The sequence below is a fragment of the Diadema antillarum genome, unplaced genomic scaffold (genome assembly GCF_040938485.1).
Source record: "Diadema antillarum isolate AM-2024a unplaced genomic scaffold, OU_Dant_1.0 scf00000090, whole genome shotgun sequence".
Classification (NCBI taxonomy): Eukaryota; Metazoa; Echinodermata; class Echinoidea; order Diadematoida; family Diadematidae; genus Diadema; species Diadema antillarum.
This window is the reverse complement of record NW_027270979.1, coordinates 1,440,407-1,462,446: the sequence shown is the minus strand read 5'-3', so window position 1 is coordinate 1,462,446 and position 22,040 is coordinate 1,440,407. Positions and strand designations below refer to the sequence as shown.

Sequence of the window (22,040 nt, the reverse complement as noted above, 5' to 3'; positions counted from 1 at the left end):
ATACAGATGGATCTGTCTGATTGGCTGGCGGGTGCTGCCCTAGCAGCGTGATGTGCGTATAGGCCTACAGTGCAGTGTGCGCATTCGTTCTAGGCTTGGTACATCGTCCACTACACTGTACTGTACGACTCGATCGACTGCACTAATCTGACTGTTGTAACTGCTGCATAAAGCTAAGGAGCGGATCTAGCTAAGATGGCGTCGAAGCGAAGTTCTAGCCTGGCCGGCCTGCATGAAAGCGGTAAGTCTGCTAAGTCTGCTAAGTCGGTGAATGACAAGATTTATTGCAAAATTGCCCTCGTTTAATGTAAAACTGTTGTAGGCGTAGAAATAGGCTACGCCCTTAAAGATTTTGCTCGTTTGTTTTAGTTTTCTATTTCTAAATCTAACGTTAGAACGGGGAACGCTCTAACTGTAACGTGTTAGTGTTGTTAACGTTTACAATAGGCCTACACTCTACAGATTACCGGTACCGTATAGGTAAACTCGGCCAAGCGGGTAAACTCACTGTATCTTTAATTTTACGAAGTTATGAAGTATCTTTCATGTGAATGACGATGGGTTAGTGACTATATTTTGAGTGAAATTCAGTTTTGTTCCCTGTAAATTCTTCATAACTCAACAGGTGGTGAAAATTGAATGTAAAGCCCATTAGGATGTCTTGGAAAGGGATGCCGATGGCACCAAAGTGGGTGACGATGGTGTCCTGACGACTGTATAAATTCTGCAAGACGTACATTACCTCTGCTGGCAGAGAACGAGGCATGGTGCAGTCAGCAGAGTAAATCAACTGGGGATAGTACATCACTGTATACTACCCATGTTGAAAGTGGAAATCAAGTAAGTACTCAAAATTGCAAAGCCAAATCAATGAATATTATGTACTTACAGGGCATGTAAATGAGTTTCTATAAAATGCAGATTTTAGATGCTTTAAGTTCTTTTGTTTGTTTGTTTGTTTGTTGTTGTTGTTGTTGTTTGTTTGTTGTTGTTGTTGTTGTTGTTGTTTTTTTTTTTTGGGGGGGGGGGGGGGGAGATTACCTATATTTTGTACTCCCGACTCCCGAATCCAATCCATTAGCTAAAATAAATATGGAAAATTGATTTATTGCAAATATTGTTGAAAGTGTAAATTACAGATGTGAAAATCTTCACCCAAGAGACAAAGGATACAGTAATGGTCGTAACTCTGCTTGATAATGATGGTGAATAAGAAAGAAGCAATAACAACAACAACAAAGACTTGAATTATTTCCAGAAAATTCAGCAAAGTACATTGTAAGTAAAAACTGACGCAAGACACTAAGTGCTAATGTGATGAAGGGATTCTGTCATTCCTTTTAATTTGAACTTGCTTATGGATTAAGTCAACTTCTTTGCTATCCATTCATTTTCAGAATCTATGGGAGCTGTTAAGTCCATTGTATTGCAAAGCCAACTGATTTGTTTTCCTTGTGTAATCATTTCTTTTTACCAGCACCAGTACATCATGGAAGAATTGATCAGGGATCACGCCAAACCTGTCTGGATTAGAATGAAAGATGCATGCGCTTACTTCTATACAACCCGTCTAAAAGTGCAAACATCTGAGGATTACAAGGACATCGCAAGATATACTGATATACAGTATATCTATAGGCCTACATGCCATATGAAGGAAATGAACCATGGATAATAATTTTGAATGTTAATAATCTTTTTTCCCGCTAGCCATGTGATGTCTCACATCGTCAAGATGCACTACAGGCCTATTAGGAGGCATCCTACCTGTTAGAGCAACCTTTTTACTTACGTAAAATTGTAATTTTATCTAATATGTAAAGACACTTGCTCGAAATCGTTTTGCACTATTAAGAAAAACAGTTTTATTCACTTCATTTTATTCATCAACCAATGTCCTTGTAATTCACTGTTAAGATATTACTCAAGAACTTTGTTGGATTGGCTTCCTGTTATATTCTTGTGCAAAAAGGAATATTGAGAAATCAAAACAAATCAAATCAAAATATCAGCCATTTCATTTGTTTTCCCTCAGGTGCTTCCAATACAATCAGCAGATATTGGACGCAAATAAGAGGCCAGTAGTTGCATTTGTTTGGAATTCTTTACAATTTTCTTGTAGACCTGATAGGAAATGCAGTATTCGGTAGTTAATATTTTCTTTCTGAGATATTCTTGAAATCGGTCACATGGAGAGAGGTATTAGAAATGTAGTACAACATGTATCGAGAATAGGGAGGAGTCTTGCAACTGACTGACAAATTGACAAGGGAGGAGTCTTGCTGATCACCTCGCGTGTTCATGACAGCCTTGCATACCCTCCCGCCTCCAGTTGTAATGCATTATTTTTTCTTTGTTCATATCCTCTTGTCTTTACCAAAATTCTGCTGTGTCGAGATTGAAAGTAGCCCTCCATACCATGATTATGTGGAGTATGATGAGACTGATTAGACTCTAATAGACTATTAATGTATACCCATTGAGTTTGACTTCTTTCTCCAAGGTTCTAGCAAGGTAGGAAGTTTTTTCTCACTCACCCCTTGAAATGCACTAACATTCTAATATTTCTCTCAAGATAGCAAAAGTGAAAAATCCATACAGTACTGTTAGCCTACATGTACTTTCAGTGATCGTCGCAGCATGTTGGAAAAGAACAATATCATGTATGTATTCAAGTTCCATCATTGGTACTGATCCACAGGCTAAATACAGTGAAAACATTTTTTTTTTTTTTGGTCTCTTTATGATGGGGTGCATCATCTACACTCCCTGATCAGTACCAATACGACCATAGCGTTGTGCATGCTATAATTTGCCGTGAGCCTAATCTGGTTCGGGTACATCCCAAAGCACTTTGCCAATAATTGATGCAATCTTCAAGGTCGGCATGGATTTGTTCACAGACTGCAGTTATGTTCCTAGAGGTGTTACATACATGTCAAGCTTCCGAAGCGTTGCGAGCTGCAATTCACAATCAACAAGTTTATTAGTTTGTTTTACAATACTAAGAATTAGTTCTGAATACAGTTATAGAAAGACGGCAATTTTTGAAAGCAGGCCAAGAATTACATGTGAGTGAAAAGTAATTGTTAAATGCAATATTTTTTTTTCTCCAAAATGAGTTGTGTGCCATTTCCTGCATATACAAACTTTACTGTGTGTATAGGAGAGAATTTCATTTACGTCTTCGTGCACAGGCCAGTGACTCCCAGGTATCTTGCATTTAACTTAGTATGGTGTCGTATAGCAAAACATGGCAATATTTAAAGGGGAAATCCAGTCCAAATACAAGTTAGTCTGATAAGAAAGAGTAAAATATTAAGAGTTCATTGGTAAAATTTGATCGAAATCGGGTGTAAAATAAGGAAGTTATGACATTTTGAAGTTTCGCTAATTTTTGAGGAAACAGTTCTTGAATGGTTGATATAAATATGCAAATGGCAACGTGGGCATGTCATTCCCTCACAACTTACTTAATTGCAAGTTTTTCATTCGAACGCAATTATTCCCGAGGCTCAAGTCCTGATATATCTAAGTGATCACTTTTCTGAAGTTATTCAACCAGCAATACCTTAATGTTTCACATTTCATTAACATGAACATTGAATTTCATCTTTTTTTGTGTGTACACGATCAATGGAAAATTGTGAGGTTATGGCATGGTCAACTCACTCATTTGCATATTCATATCCACTTTTAACTGCTTTGCAGAAATTAGCAAAACTTCAAAATTTTATAACTTCCTTATTTTTCATCCGATTTCATTCAAATTTTTACTGTTAAACTTGAAGATTTTACTCTTTTTTATCAGACTATATTTCATTTATTGGACTCGATTTCCCCTTTAAAGGATTGTAACTTATTATTCATCAGATATTGCCCAAGCTTTGACTGATGTTTTGATAACTTGCATTCAGAGAATTGCCTTTGACTCTTGTAGCCAAAATGTTTGTGAAAGCTAACCCAGGTCTTCCCTGGTATTATGCGATATAAATGTGCTGATGATTTGGTACATACTGGGTAGATTCTATATAATGTTATGCGTTTATCTCATTCCATGCAAAAAAAAAAAGTGGAAACAATCCACTTTACATTAATAAATACATGGGAATTAACATGCATGATGATATGTCTCATTTAAACACGTAGAAATCAGCATGTATGAATGTATGATGTGTAAACATGTCTCATATAAACACGTGGAAATTTCTATGTATGATGTGTAAACATGTCTCATATAAACACTCAGCATGTATAAGGTGTAAACATGTATCATATAAACACTGAGAAATTGCGATGTTATGTAAACATGTCACATGTTTAGTGTATGCAATTTTGTGATCGATCTAAAAATCAGACATGTGTTCTGAGAATAAACACTGAGATGGCAAATAAACATGTCGCAGTGTTTTTAATCTGTCACAGCGAATAAACATGTCGCAGTGTTTATATTGTAAACAGTGCGTCATGTTTATTTTTTGGTTCAGTGTTTAGATCTTAAACATTGTGGGTGATTATGTGACTGTGCGGTGTTTAGTATTTAAACACTGTGAGTGATTATGGTGTAAACGTTTGGTGTTTAGGCTATAAACAGAGCAGGTGTTTAGTTTTTAAACATCAGAACCGTTTAAAACATAAACATGTGTGTGTGATAAACACCTAGGGTGTGCTGAAAATAAACACAGCATGTGTTTAGTTCCTAAACATGTTTAAAATATAAACGCGTCGCAGTGTTTTTAAACTGTCACAGAAAAGTGTTTAGTTAGGTGTTTAGAAACTAAACAAATTTTTTACAGTGTATAAAAAAAAAAATCATTTGAATGTGTTGTGTTAGGATTTAATAGCATCAATCTGCCTTTTATTTTCCGTATGTAAAGCGCACAAAAAGTAACCGACATTACCGAATACAGTGGAATGCCTTGTACGGCGTGATATTATCATTAGAAGTATATCCCATTCCTTTTCCTTTTCTTTGCTTGAAGCAGTAGTCAAACCATGTGTCATTTTCGAAGCGACATCACTTGGGAATTAGAATGTATGAAGATGATCGTTACTCGTGTATTTCGCGCTATTATTATAGCATTTGCATTTTCCAACTGCTATTGACAGTATTTTGATACTGTATGCTTACGATTACGAATGTCGGTTATGAATTCAAGACTAGTTCATCAATCGAACTATAAAGGTAATAGTTGTGTTGAAAGTAGTTCGGTACAAGTTCAAAACGCAATCGAAGTCATCGTCACAGGGTGAACTAATAGCTCTAAAATACTTGTTTAGGCCGTAAAGATTGGCGTATGCAATCTTTGTAGAAAGTTTTGACTGAGGCCATCTTTTGAGTATTTTGAGAAATTACATGAAGATTTTTTTTTAATTATGTAAAGAATTAGTTTGATTTTGACTATGAGAAAAAAAAAAGGGGGTTCCTCAATCACGTCGTAGTTCGATTAGGCATGATGGGTAAAGTGAATTCATGACTTGTTGAGAGAGAGAGAGAGAAGAGAGAGAGAGAGAGAGAGAGAGAGAGGCCAAGCAAGAGGCAATAGGCTTCTTGTACATAATGCCCACCAAAAGACACAAGCACAGTATACCACAGCTAGTAGACGCTTATAATTGACCATGTCAGTTACGCTGGGGTCGCTCATAACACACAAAGGGCATCCATGGAACACGTCAATTTCTATATGTGGGACAGTACAATATTTTCGCGATTTTGTGCCGAGTAAAGGAATGATATATATGATTTTAGCTGGCGCGCGCTGCTGACCCATCTAATCATCACGTTACACCTTAGGTATCATCTTATAGCTGAATAATAATTTTCCTTTTACATGGTATGCGTTCGTTCGTGCCCTACAATGAAAAAGAAGACTCTTAAGGGAATTTTAGACGAGTATGTGAACCCATTATTTCCGGGACATCGGTAATGAATTAGCCATGCACGAAGTCGATGACCTTTCATGTCGCTCTTGGAAAATTTAAACAATATTGCATTCAGGTTTTAGCCTTAACCTGTCAAAAAAAAAAAAATCATGTGAAAACGTAATTCAGTGATCATGATCTGCGGGGTCAACTCGATGTCACCCGTGCGAGAACTTGGATATTCTAGACGGGGTTTTTCGGCTTGCCGACTGACTGGCAATGCGCAAGCAAGGGTTTGAAGCTCCTTGGCGCAAGTAACAAGCCTTGTATTGTCGGGAATCGTCTTATTTCACGCTTGCGCTGAAATTGTCGGCCGGGGAATGGCGCATGGACTCGCACGCGGTATACACCTGATACACACGTACCGTGTAAGCACTGCGGGAACCAGGGAGGTGAGATGGGATCATGCGGGAACCAAGCACTGGCGGCACGGGGCCGTGCGAAATCGCACCCCAAAGCCGCACGGGTCCGTGCGCCCGACCCGCACGAGCCCGTGCGCCAGACCCGCACGGGTCCGTGCGACAGCGTGCGAGGGAGTATGGATCCGCACGCAGGCGTGCGGATCTGCACGGGGGCGTGCAGATCCGCACGGAGGTGCACGACTACGCACGGGCGCGTACAGGGGCGCACGGAGCCATACGCTCCCGTGCGAGATCGCACGAACCTGCACGCAGCCGCACGAAGCAGCCCCGTGCGCAGTGCGTGCGGGAGTAACATAACATAATGGTCTGACTGTATGTGCGGTCTCGAAGTGAGTGCCCCTTATGTGGGTCTGTAGAGAGAACTGGTAATTAAAATCGGATTTTTGTACTCATTAATGGGGGGCAAGTCAGGTCATGAACGACGGCATGAGCCTTTTCACTGGGATTAGGTTTCATGAGCTGATACCGTTACTTTTTAATTTCCTTTTTAATAACCCCCTCCCTAAGGATTCACTGGTCTGGGGAGAGAAATGCCAGGGACGTCTCTCGTTTTTTAAACTAACATTAATGTATATTTTATATTTCATATTTTAGATGGCGCCGTAGGTATGGTAGGGAGACAATATAGGTTCATAATTGATACATATAGGAGACACTAGACCTTGAAGGAGACAATTTTAGGTCTCCCTAAACGTTTTCAAATATGTTACATCCTAGTCAATCCGTGCTTTACTGCTGACAGCGCTTAATAGACATTTTTCATAAACTGTCTCCGAAACATGCAATCGAGACGATATACATGTATGAAGCTACGCTTTAAAAGACGCACACGTCCTCGGGAACATGGCAAAGTTGCGTTCAGCTCGCTTGTGCAATGTTTATGCCCCATGTGGGGACGACAAGAGGATTGGTCGTGCAAAATACAGAAGAGACCAAAAAAGGACGCTCATCACACTGAGCAGACTGTCTCCTCGTACGAAATTGACAAGACGAGAAGAAAGCTAAGCGGCTTTGTGGAAACTCATTTATCATATTTAATGTACAGAGCGCATGAATTACACCCTGCGATTCTACCACTGGGGATGGACTCATTTTCCTTTTGATCGGCGAGCACTCGGTTATAGAGTGAATCGAAGCGAACTTGAGCAATCCTCTACTCTGGAAGGAAATCAAGCGAAAGTTGTGCCTTCATGTAATTCCCGTTATAGAAATAAGGCTCTTCGCGGCATCTTTGTTTGGGAAGAAAATAGACTCGCAAGAATACAAGTGGCACTAGACGTAATAACCAGATAACTGCATCTTGACGCCCTAACCGGACGCCATGCTACCCTATATATACCCACAAACAGCAGTCCTCTGTCTTCTCAATGTCGGATTTGACTAAGATATTCAATCATCCATCATTTTTTTCTCTGTCTCTCACTGCATTCATTCGGACAATTTAATTTTCCTTTAGTGTATTATTTCCTTCAACTGACATTTTAAGAAGCAACGGTGTTCTTCGGTTATACTGAAAGACAAACACTCTAAATGGTCAGCCGTTCTCTTCATCCCCCATCTCCCATCCCCTTCCTCTCTATTATTTTCTCCTATGTATAATAGAAAGGGGAAAGAGAGGGCATATATATATATATATATATATATATATATATATATATATATATATAATAGACAGGAGAAAGAGAGGGCATATATATATATATATATATATATATATATATATGCCCTCTCTTTCTCCTATCTATTGTGTTTCTACTCCTCGCTCAACCATTCGTAATGGTGACGGAGTAGTGGATGCATCAAAACTCCACTCAAACTTCTGGATAATAAGGTAATGTCTCCTTCGTGTGTCCTTCTCTGTGTCAATTCGCTTAATCACAAGGTTATGAGATTAGCGCAAATCCCTGGACAAATCAACACTGGGCTCTTCATCACTGATGTGGGTTTCGTTCAAGGAAGCAAGGAGGTATTCTTCTTCCTGAAATCGTCCATTTTGTTGAGCTTCTGATGTATTTTGCTCTAGGGATCGCCGAATCTACGCCATCGATGAAGAAAGAACTTTGTTTTTCAGAAAGCTCATCGAAAGCGTCATACCAGTTTAAAAAAAGCAAAAACAAACAAACAAACAAAAACTGTGTGCAGCAAAAGTACAAACAGCATGAAATGAAACGAAATGATGTAACCTACATGAGCTGCATTGTGTATCAAACCATCCACCTCCTGACTGTATTCTTCCGTAAGACACAATGGTTATTTTTCCATGAAGACATCTTTTTGTTTGTATTTTTCTGTAAAATACTCGCGATTCTTTTTTCAGTAAGACATTGTTCATTTAAACTTTAGTTCGAGCATCATCAACCCCATGTACGTACGTTACGACATCATGCATGTGAGCAGGTCTAAACATCGTGAAAATGACCCCGTCTTGGCATTCTGAATGACCCCCCCCCCCCTGCTCATTGTTATACATTTGCATCAATATCATAAACCGTGAATTGTGGTACAGGCCATGAAATTCACCTGAGGTGAGCAGATTCGAGAGGGGTCAAACCCGTAAAACTTCACGTCAAAGAATTGAAAGAATCGAATCATGAGCATTGTGTAGAAGAACTCAATGTACTGAGTACATGTATTTTCAGCCTTACCACTATGTTTAGCCAAATATCTTGTACGACTAAAAACGAAGCACAAGTACATTGTGTTGTTGGGCAAGGTATCATCCAGCTTGTGTTTGGGTTCAGCTGTATTGGTAAGCATCACTCTTCGTGCACGATCCGACGCTTGCTATGCATACAACACCGAGACAGAGTGGTCATAGTTACCTCGAAATGAACCGCTCGTCTCCCACTTGTGCCTCCTCCTTGTAGAGCTGCGATATCTAGACGCGGTGTCGTGTTCATCTAACGCATTGGATCCACAGTCAACTGAGACATTTAACTTCCAAACATGGTGGTACGATAGATGCAATCAAAGACTCAAACCGGTCTATGTTAGAGAACTGAAAATTATGATGATGACGTCAGTTCCAGCATCTCGCAAACTTTCTTCTACCCGCTATCAAAAATAAAATATTTCTACCTCTTTCTGATAAAAACTCTCTGCAGCTGCAAAATAGACTTGCGTTCTGTGTTGTGATCATCACAGAGCGCTCCTGGAGGTGTAACCCTAGCGGGGGCAGCGGTGCCCCCTTTTGTCCCCCGAAGGGGGATGGACAATACCCAATCGATTATAGGCAGTGATCGATGAAAAAATCAGCATTAAGTTAAAACGCGCACAATGTAATTATTCCTCTTGACAATGCAGCGCGAAGGAAGCTGAACGTAGACATCCATAACATACACCAGGACTCGAGTTCAGAAGTTGATGGTAAAGGTGTAAGGGGATCGTTAAGGATGCGGCGCTTCGGGCTACAAGATTTTGAAATACCAAATGGGCATATTGCTCATTCTCTGTCAGGTCTCGCTTTCATCGGAGAGTTCTTGAAATCCGAGACAATAGTGGAATCAAATCGACGATAAGTGCTTTAATGTTTAATGTGCCGCGTATAGTCTTCTATTACCAAATTACTTTGAAAGTTCCCCACTCCTCTTTTTTTTCTGCTTTGTCTGACACGCAATGAGAAGTATGAATAGTCATGTTTCTTGTTAGTCACGGTAGGCAGGTGAGGCCCGGTCAAACATGATCGTATATCATCGAAGTCATAGTGGCAATAACCGCAATGAAACTTGTCTCTCAACATCTTTCCATTTTCTATCTCTTCGTCTGTTTTACCTTTCTTTCATGTCGCACCGTTTCGCCCGTGCCACGCAGCTGCGAGAAGAATACGACGCCGGCGAACTGGTCCAGCTGAACAGCTCCGTTTCGCCGCACGATGTGGGGGCGCTGTTGAAGGAGTATTTCCGTGACCTGCCCGAGCCCCTGCTCACCCGCGAGTTGTACACTGCGTTCGTCGGGACCGCGAGTAAGTTTCGTGCCTCCTTCTCCACATTCCTACTCCTGTTCCCATGGCTATCTTCACTTGGCCCCTCCCCCACCTCTCTTTATATCTCTTTCATCTCACTCTTATCTTTTCTCTCCTTTCCCTCCTCCATCTCTCCTCTCTCTCTCTCTCCCCCTCTCTCTCTCTCTTCCTTTTATTATTTTCACTGTCAAGTTCGCTCCTTGTACTTAATCATCATTTTTTTTTTCAGAAGTATAATGCTCCTTTTCGACTGAGTTAAATAAGTTCCTGGAAATTCATCTGGAAATGATGACTGTAAGGCAGCCTTCATGTTTAATGCAGAATAGTGAGTGTTCATGCGGTAGCAATGTCGTTCAGATATGAGCAAAGTCATTTTGCTGAAGATAATAATGATCCTAATGATGATGAAATGATCGTGATAGCAAGATAAGTACATGTATTTTCATTTGAGACAGCAACGTATGGTATACTGATGTTGATCACTTAGGTGGTGGCAGATAAATGTGACGAACAGAAAGGGTAAATATGGCGTCATTTTTTTTTTTTTTTTAGCGAATAGTGCGTAACGCCTCATACTTCAACGTCTGTTTGGATTTTTGAAGTGTCTCAATTAAAATTACCGTCAGGGATCTTTTCAAATATTCACCTGACCTTTGACCTGTTTGTACGTCCGGCAGAACTGTCCAATTCGCTGGAGCAGCAGAAGGAGGCGCTTCGCCTGCTCGTGTACCTCCTCCCCATTGCCCACAGGGACACGCTGAGGGCGCTGTTGGAGTTTCTCCGTGACGTGGCCATGCACTCTGCCGACGTGACGCACGAAGATGGCAGCGAGGTATAGAAACCTAGCAACGAAGTAAAACTGTATGAAAGGCATGATGCCATCGTCAAACAATATCAAACAAAAATCCCAATTTCGTTTGGTCCTCTTTCAACTGAATATACAACCCGCACTGCCAGTATCCAATGACTAAAGGTAATATGTTGAATTTGCCTTCAAGGTACACACGTTTAACCAAATTGTATTCGGTGATATCATTTTCTTCGTGCAGGCACGCCTTCCAAAATTATAATGTTCTACGTCGATGGGTTGGGTAGGAGCAAGATTCCTTTGAACGCTAGCAGGACAAAGGGAACAGAATGTATGTGATACCCTGTCCATTCCTCGAAATATTGCACATAATTTACATGCCTTTAGAAAAAAAAAATCTTCACCACTGAGACTATGAAACACATTCTAAATTTTACCCATGTTGGTCGATCAATGGCGATTGCCACATGATTATCAAGTAAAAAAACCCAACCCAGCAAGCTTTGGGGTGTAGATTTCATGCACTGACTCATGTTACAAACATCAATACGTACCCTCACAAAGCAAGCTCATTTTCCATGTCGCTAGCGTTAAAAGTCACGTCTGTATTCGCATTGTTACTTGTCTCTTCCTAGCAACAAGGAAACAAGATGGACTCCATCAACCTGGCCACCGTGTTCGGACCCAACATCCTGAGACGGACCAAGTCTGGCGAACTGAAGGGCGAGGCCGCCGACCACATGGAGGAAAACCGTGACGTCATCCAGGTGGTACAGCGGCTCATCGACCACAATGAGGAGATGTTCATGGTAAGCGTTAACCCGGAAGCAGTTCCATGGGATAACATTTGTGGAGCACAATCATTATTTATGATTAGTCATCGTGAGATTCTGATAGTTTTGAATTTCAGGAACGGCGTGGTTGCCAAATAACAGAATTGCATTTTTCGTTATTCCTCATTGTTTTTTTCTTTTTCCTCTTCTGCTGCTGTTTGTCAGTTTTTGCCCCTTCCTAAATGCGTACAATCATGTTGAAATCTTGAAGCAAGACATGGCGATTGATTTGTCACTGTTTGTACCATGATAAAGCTTGCCTTTGATGTAACGGTTTGCTGAAGAAGAATGAAAATATGAAATGATAAAATGATAATGCCATGTATCATTACGGGAATATATTAATCATTTAGGTGTACATTTTAATGGCAACGGAAAGTGATTAGCGCTCTTGGAGATTTACAAATTGCTTCGTATCTGTGTACGTTAAAATTGACTCTTCATTTGTTTGATGTTCAATGGTAATATTTTGTAGGCTGCTGGTGCAGTCTATGGAATTGTCTTCTCCCCAGGTTTTATTTGCTTTAACTGACGTGTATGGGTCTTTTGTTCTTCTCTTTGGAACAAGCTTCATTATATTCCTACTATCTTCTCGGTTGATTCCTTTAAGTCAGCGCTAAAAACACAACGTATTTCATTTAGCATATGATTAATAAATATATTCATCTTTTTCACTCTTTCTGTCGTTTCGATATCGTTATTGTTTACGCTGTGTGCAGAATTTCTCGTGCCCTTTAAGCACTCAGACAGAGTTGTAAGGGGAATTTCAAATACCATGTATTATCACTTTATTATTATTATTATTATTGTTATTATTATTATTATTATTATTATTATTATGATGATGATGATGATTATTATTATTATCATTATTATTATTACTATTATTATAGATCTCAGGCGAGATGCATGACGAGGTCCTAAGGAGACTCCACGACCTTGACTCGGAGGCACTTGACTATCTTCTCAACAAGAGACTCAACCACATAAGGTATGGCTCCTGCGCCTCACGTTGGAACTTCACACTTTTTGCTCTAAACATGATATTGATTGCGTAATACCCCTATTCCACTGAGCTTTTTATCATTGATCACTCGTCAGAAGCAAAGTTATTTGATTCCGACCACCAACTGAAGTGAGTCGGATCGCATTCTGAGGAATCCGCTTGTGTTGGACGACTATCAGGTCAGTGTCAGACATGTCGGACGGTGATCCGATGAAGCAAGATCGTCTAATGAGGATCACAAGCGACATGTCTGACACTGACCTGATAGTCAACCAATACAAGTCGTATTCATCAGGCTGCGATCCGATACACTTCTGTAGATGGCCGGAAGCAACAAATTTTGCTTTCGACGAGTGATAAATTGGCAAAATCTCAGTGGAATTAGGGTATAACATTTACGTATGACACCGGCGTATCAAATTGTAAACGACTGTGCCTTGCAAAGTACATGCTTGCGATTACGTATTTTGACGAGGATACGCGCAGCACACACAAAATAGAGGGATAACACATAGCTGTTTGAGGACGTACAAGGATACCCGAAATTCCGGGTTATACAAATTTGATAGAGCTTTATTCATGTAGTGGGAATGTAGATACCGACAAGCTTGTTGCCTTGAGATCAAATATTTTGTGAAAACTTACCCTTTAAGGGTGTCAATTTAGTTCTCTCTCTCTCTCTCTCTCTCTCTCTCTCTCTTTCTTTGTCTGTCTCTTTTCATCCACTTTCTCCCCTAAAACCATAACCCCTTTACTCTATTGGGAGATGACTCAGTAGGTATTTATTTTACAAAATTTGGGTAAAAAAACAGGTCTTGAAAACAATAACGCAAATACAAACAGTGTGTAGCCGTAGATGCCAATACTAGTAATGATGTACGACATTCCTTTCTTTCCGTGCGACATCACTTCAAATTTTGAATTCGGTGAATTTATACACATGACTGCTTTTGTTTCTATCCCTCCCGCTGCACTCTTCTAACATTGACAGGAGGTGATATCCGTGGGGTAGGAATCTTTTTTGGGCATGGTATGGACGCTTGACAGTATTAACCCCTCCCTTCCCCCTTCCCATACCCCCCAAACTCCACACGCTTTGCCCCCATCGACGCATACAGTAGTGCAGTTCCCGTTGATCTTCATCTTGGGCGTGGTCACGCTGTGTGGGCGTGGCTCGAGTTCCGCACTCTCCATGTAGCAAGCACCGTGTTTGCCAATAATTGAAAGCTCCAACTGCCACAGTGTGTGATGTTCCCGTTCATGTAGTCCCGTTAGTTTTTGTTGAGTGACGATTTTTTTTCATCTCTATTGATTGGTGGATTTGAAGTCTGCTGATTGGCCGATCGCTTCATGCTCCCGCGGCCCCATAGGACTTACTTGCAGCAAAGAGAATAGGTTTATGTTAATATCAGCATTAATTTCCGACGAAAGTTTCGAGTGGGCAAACGTCTGCTGTGCGTTTTTTTTTTTTCATCCCTCTGTCTGTCTGTTCATTATGTCTGCTTGTCTCTTGATTGATCCTTTGACTTAGGTATATCATCTTCTTTTGTTTCTCATGGCTTTCCAATTTTGCTTCAACCAATCTGAAAACGACCCACATAAACAATCCTTCGACTTATATCATATCATCTCGTTTTGTTTCATGGCTTTTCACTTTCGTTTCAACAAATCTTAAAACGGCCCACATAAATAAATTAAAAAAAAAAAGATACAGTAATTCCTGTCGCAATCGCAAATCCGATTCACCGCCCCCTGTCCATCGGCATGGATTTTAGCATCGGAAAAGGATTTGAAGTTATTGCAATTTATTCTCATGTGATTCCCTACTTCTATTCTTCTCATTTCACTTGCGTGTCCGTTCCTTAATCTACCTCTATGCGTTATCCGCTTCCAGTTTTTTTTTTTAATCTCCTCGCCTTCTCAGTGCCCTTTCTTGCTTATTTTCCCTCCGTTTCTCTACCAATTCGATTTTCTTTTCTTGTTTCTTTACTCTACCCATCCAATTCTCCCCCTTAGTCAAGAAACAGCCACAGGGCACAATGGCAGATGCCTAGACACGAATTCTATTTCAGACACACACACACACACACACACACACACACACACACACACACACACACACAAAGAATGTCTTTTGACTGAATTTTTCTTTCAAATACATGTAACTATGACGCAATGCTCATCAACGAATATTTTTTTCTATACATGACACTATTTCGCAATGCCATTTTTCGATATAAATTTGTGCGGCGTCTGTAGTCAACGCTCCTTCAGCAGTACCAAAGCAGCATGAGCATCTATCCTATCACTACAATATCAAGGCTTAAAAGTGTACAATATTTCATATCAGCGCCTCCTTGCTTGCAAACATTGATTTTCACACCCCTAACAAAAAAAAAAAACATAGTTGGAGCGACAACCATAATTTTGTCAGACATTTCGTGACCCCTTGCAGCACGAACCTTGAATTAAGAGAACTTGAAAGCTTATTCAAGCATCGTCGAATGAATTATATAACATATTTGTTTCTTTCGTGAAATCATACAACAAAGTATTACAAACTAGTAAAAGTTTGCGTAAAGTCGAACAAAGCAACTTATCATGAAAGACTACAATGGGCATTTTGATTCCGCTTCGACCTCGGGTCGTTATTATTATGTATTATTTTTTTTTTTTGGTGTATACATAGTACAACTTGGTCAGAAGCACCGTCAGAATTATCGTCTTATTGCCATAATTGTTCCCTTTTTTATAATTTTACGTATGTCAATTTGGTTGGCGCGCAAATGCACGTTAAAGGGAGTGGAGAGAAAAATTAGCAACTTCAGCTCCCCACTCTACATTATTCATGTTCCAGATAATTCGGGTCATGTAGCGAAATCAACTGACTGAATCAGTAAATCTCGCTGCAGGCTTCGTTTACTTCGGTTCTTTCACAAAATAACAAGATCATGTGGGACATAACTTACAAGTTACGAGTTGGTTTTTTTTTGTCTGTTTGGTTGGTTGTTTTGGTTAATTTCTTCTCTTTTTTTTGGGGGGGAGGGGGGTTCGGTCATGATGGTTGCCTTTGATTTTAATTCGATAGCAAGTTATGAACAACAGAAATGGCGTGTTGGTGTTTGCGTTGGTGTTGGCTTTTAGGCGCACATGTTCGAGTTTCTTAAAGTGAATTACTTTAGTTATTTGTTATGACCATCAACAGAACATGAATTTCGTACTTTTTTTCTTTAATGAGAGCTCTGCGCCACTGCACCATCTTTCAATTAACACAGAAATTTGACAGATTCAGAATTGTTGCCGCGAATTATCGGCTAGTCAGAGATCTTGTGATTTGAGCCTGCCATTTGCAATTAAATTTGTAATCAAATTATTTCTCGTTTACGGATGACAAATTAACATGTCAGCAATGTCTCGATTTGTCCCTCAATGTCAAGTGTACATGCGATTCTAAAATGTTATTTTCAATTTTATAATGTTCATTTTCATTTATTCCTTGATTATGAATTTTTCATATTCTGTGCTTACTTTGTCAGTTCCTGAAGACAACGAAGAGGCTCAGACCTCCGAGCCCATGGAGACCAAAAATGGTTGATGAGAAGTTTCACGTGGTCGCAGTCGGACAATATCCTCGAGATCCATGACCACGGGGGCATGGGGGTCGGACATTTTCGAGTCGTCGGATGACACGTGCTTAGACCGTCGCAAAGGGAATCCTCGCGCGCCACGAGTGGTTACTGCGGGGTTCTGTGAAAGTCAGCGCCGAGATGGCTCGGCAGAAGGGGTGCTCGTTACCCCATGGCACAGACCACTCGAGATCGCGGGGCAGGCGCCGGTATAAGCAGGACTGCCATGAACGCTCGCCTTAGCAGCATGCTTGCCGACTGCGACGAGGTGACGATACCAGACGTTTTAACGCTGTCGGAAGAAGCGGAGCTCGCCGAGCAGTCTGAAACGGCGGACGACGATAGACAACGCTCTGCTTCTGTGTCATCCGACCAGCCATCTGGTGAGGTTGAAGCTGGCGCTCACCCACAGACATCCCCGTCAACCCACCGACAACCTCCTCGCCTTGTCATACCGCAACATAAAGGAGCGTGCAGCAATCGCAGTCCCTTGCCAAAGACGTTCCGCGTTACATCGACGAGTCCGCGACAACGCTCCGTGTCCCAACCGCCGGATTACAACAGCGTCAAAGCGGGTAGCAGCGGCGGCGGTGGCACCAGGAAGGAGAATGACATCTGGATTCCCGTGTTCGAGATGCAGGCATCCGGGCTGTACTCACCGCAAATGCCCCGGCGGTCGTACCTGGAGCGTTCGCAGTGGATCGACAACTCGGAGGTCAACAATAACTCCACGAATCGGGAGCACGCTCACGACCAGAAGGCTCGTCAGAGTTCGTCGTCATCCGGCGACGTCGGCCAAGCCGTCACACCTTCTAACACCGATTGGTCTGCAGCGGGGGACGCTACGAAAATACGCAGTAACAGCGAGGTGAGCTCGCCACCGAGCTCGGCCTGGTTCACGCCCCCTAGCACCCCGGACACTCCCCGCAGCATGGACGCTGTGGAGATCAAAGGGGACGCGCGAACGGAGGCTATCCAATCCGATCTCGGGCATGCTGGGAGGAAAGCCCTGTCGTTGACGAGATCATCATGGGATGCGTCTGCCGACGACGAGGAGTGGGTGAAGCGATGGGAATTCCTAACGTCAGAGGAAGATGGAGAGTTCTGGGGTCAGGAAACATTGGTCTAGAGCAGTCTCATCGGAGTTCCCCATGCCGTAGAGTGGGAGCGATGTCCTCAGAATGATGATTAAAGAAATAAAAATTCCTGGAACACTAGAGAATGAATCTTTAGGCAGGAGAAATGGAATCGAGCAGTCTGCGTTTTGGGATCATTGAGACGCCATGGTAGAGGAAAGTGAGCCCGCTACTAACAGGAACAAAAATCCGCCGACGGCCCTCAAATTTTCCTCATGCCCCTGCACATGTGACAGGACACTTGTGATTTGTTTCCTCTTGATCGACTTTAATCTTAATCTTCACCGTAATCTGTAAGTGACTCTTCTTTCTCTCACGCCGTTACTAGGCAACCGTGGCAAGCGATTAAATCGAAAAAGCTTTGGATACCTTTGAAGAAACATTTCATCTTTGGGTGTCCATCTTTTGTTCGGCGAGGTGCGGGTCGTCCGTATCACCGTGTCGGTAGAACGTAAGCACGCCAATTTGATCGAGCGGGAAGCTGAAGGAAGTGTTTCAATTTTTAGTTTTCTTGCTTTCTGTGTAAACGCTAGCACTCAGTCATCGCGTCTTAGCAATCTCTGTGTACATGATATTCACAGAGTATCGAAGACGGAACATTGGAGTGTAAAAGGAATGACCACTATACTCATCACTGGCGCAATGCTGGCAGAGATCCGGAGGAAAAAAAAATATCACAATTCTATCATAAGTTTTGACTGGCGATCCAAACGTTGTGACGTTTGCGTTAAATTGTATAAGATGTTCTTCATTTCAAGTAGAATCACCATATCTATTGTGTCCTAGGTGGTTCGAAAGAGTCGTTTCAAATTATGGTGATGTCCATACTTTGTCATTGTATAGGTACTAGTAAAAAAAAAAAGAAGAATTAAAGTACAACCAATATAATTATTGCACCTCTTCGTGTACAAACTAGCTGTCTTACCTTTAATATTTGTCACGGTATGTTAATGTTGACACACTCGTATAGTAAAAACAAATTTATATATATATCTATCTATCTATATATATATATTATGTATTGAGTACTCAACATTTTGGACCGTGCTCACCAAATTCGGACATCCATCCACCATACAGTGAACAGACCTGACCTTGTCCACCGGTGTGTCAATTTGGCAAACGGAATGTTCCGTGAACATTTTCACGCGTGGTCGGATGGAACGCTGCCCTAAATGACTGGAACATTGATCATTGCTGACCACACTTTGTTCGAGACAAGAAGAAGACTTCTACGATACTAAAACTAGCGTTACCATGACGACATGCTTAACGGTCTGGAAGACAACGATTCAGACTTTCCACCAATTTACCTCTGTCTTTAAAATTGTGCCCGAGTTATCATACGGAGAATTTAATCTGGCTACATCGAATCAGTTAATGAAGCACCTATTTCCCTCAGTCTTATCTTAATCATTCGAACGAGTTGCGTGTCGTATTTAGGTTTTAACAGAAAATGTGAAATAAGTTTAGGTGGCATTTTAGCTACGTGGGACTGGCGTTTTGGGTAGGATATCTTTAAGTATCTGCATGGAATATACAGATAAGCCATTCAGTTCTGTTTGACACAAGTTATGACAAAGATCGATATTGGGTTTTTTTTTTTATTCCGTTGAACTTCAGTGATTATATCCTCTAAGCTTTACACAAACATAATCTCTTTGAAGAGAAGGTGGAAGTATATTGACAATCAGACGTGGTTCCTTTTTCTTTTTAAATCACAGGTTCTCTTGTGCTCGGATTATACCTACTAGTCTTTCTAAAAATTGTTCTTGCGAGCCCAAGGACGTGTCGCATAAGAATGTCTTTCACATTTACCTAGAGATGGTTTTGTGTTTCCTAACAAAGGATTATCGAAGTACTCACATTTGCAGACAATATTCCATACCGTTTCGACGTTTTAATTCTAATCATTTGTACACGTCGAGTGCTAACGCGTGAGTCTACAAAGTAACTTAAGTCCTTCAAATATGTGCGGTGCCGGTCTTGATAGCCTACGCAAGGCATTCCCTGAAGGTATTATGGTTGCAGCACAGTCGTCTGAAACACGCCCTCTTGTGGCATTGGGCTGCTAGAGTCATTGCGTTTTGTAGATTTGTACCGCTCTGGGATATATACATGTAGTAACAGATGACGCTGAATTTTCGAAGTGCGTCAGATCCTTTATCAGAAGATTCCATTGGACTACACTCACGACAATGATTATCAACTATTTTATGGGGACCTTTTTGGGACGAACAGTACGCTTATGTGAGAAACACGAAGATGAATGACCTAAACAACTATACGTGTACGAACTCTACAAACAACACGAATTGTAAATGGAGTGAGGATTTGTTGTCTCAGTACTTTGTATTATATAACATCTATATATTATCTTCTTTATTATCGTTCATTATATCGATTTTACACGTGTGTGACACTCTCGGGAGAGATACGGTCTAAATAATGCCAACATGCGTCGCTGATACAGACGAAGGGAAAAGGATCTAGTCACATTAGAGTGAGGAGTGGTATACTGCCAAGAAAAGAAATTGCTGCCCGAGAATATGTTTGAAGAAAAGTCGTTGAAAAGGACGTCATTCTCTATCTCTTTCCCCTTTTTTTTCTCTCTCTCTTTTTCCAAGTCACGAATAGATATAATATTTTGTATTGAATGTCTGAGCACTGCCGCACACTCACAGGTGTGTATAGAACGAGGAAGGAAACTTATTATGGATCATTTGTCAGTGACAATACAAGGACTATTTTATGTAACATTGTTGCTAAGGAGACGACAATCAAGCACAAGGCTCATTCAGCAAAACGTGCTAGATTATTACGCGAGATCGCACGACACACTATACGGAAGTACGACTGTACGAAGTACATACGAATTCAGTTTTTATATATTCTTATTTGTTACTAACGTGGAACAAATTCACGTTGTAGTATCGTAAAGACTACGTAATGTATAAAATATCACGAATCTATGTAACGCCGTGCGTGAATTCTATGTTTTCTTGAAGGGAAAGTTGATAATTATATTGATGTTGTCGTGTTGATCACGCCTTGTATTTTTTCAAGCCCTTTGCTTGCTTAACTATAGCTCTTTACTTTGGTTATGAAATAGACATGTGAAAAGTGCTAGTTTATCGCTCTGGAAATTGTTAGCAGATGATACCTCGTTGAGTTCTTAGCGTCATTGTGAAATCCTAACCTGGAAAATCCTCTTCGTATCTGAGTGGGTTTGTAACGAAGCTTGTTGTTAATGCCATGTATGTTATTCTGTTCTCCCAGACTATGCACCAGTACGAAAGCAGGTGCTATACATAAACTGTGCTGTGAAAGTGTGGCGAACAGTTGATTGTTTAACGCAAATCACGATATATGTCGCGATACTGTGACATGTGATTGTGTCTCACCGTTTGTCTCGCAGTTATGGATGGTCAAACGATCTAACTCGTGTACGATAATATCACTTGGCGAAACATTATCATTAGACAACGAATATCGGCAAACGATTCGTCTATACTCAGTTATTAACTGGTGCTTTGAGTTTTAGGAGGAAATATTTTGCACTTTGTTGTCAATACTCATGGCCCCTTTCACACAGGGAAGATAAGTTGACTACAGCAAGTTAGCTTTGGTCTTGAAACTGTGACATCACCGGCTGAAATAAAAAAGGAAAACATCGTTGGTTATACAACGAGACCATAAAAGTATTATTCTGGTATTTATTCCACGAGATCAACTTCGCGTGTCTTTGAGGATGTAATACCATATATCATTGTGTTTTGATATTATCTCTTTATAGTCAGGAAGAAGTATGGCTAGAGGCTCTACGAAAGAAGCGTCTTTTCAGGCACAATAAGAAGTCTGATGGTATAAACCAACCCTTTGAAGTTTCATAAAAACGTCGCCCACCCGATATTCGAAGTAGTCATATTGATTATTCCAAATATTTCTCGGAATTGCGTCCGAATTTAAACGGACCTTCTTTTTGCACTGAAATCGTTACGTCCATGCTCTGCGTATCCCTAGCTTTGAAGTTTGTTTTCATGTGATGGAATACATTAAAGGTCCAGTTTACCTTTGGGAGCAGTGATTTAAAAAATATTCAAGATATCACACTTAATGCATATAAGTAGGTCTGTTGGACCACAAAACATCCTACCATATAAAATTTTCGCAATAAAGCCTAAAATATAAGGAGACATATGTTTTTTCTTAATAAACCGTAACTGTAGACGGTTTAGTCTGGAAACATTTTTATTATAACTATTGTTCACATTTTGTATATTTAACAATACTTAACATCGATTTTATTGATTCAAATTTTCACAG

At 40.7% G+C, this 22,040-nt stretch overlaps 1 pseudogene; it reads left to right on the top strand.

Moving 5' to 3' along the window:
* Positions 1-17,759, top strand: part of LOC139718149 (uncharacterized) — a 156,231-nt pseudogene extending 138,472 nt beyond the window's left edge.
* Positions 17,760-22,040: the final 4,281 nt, after the last annotated feature.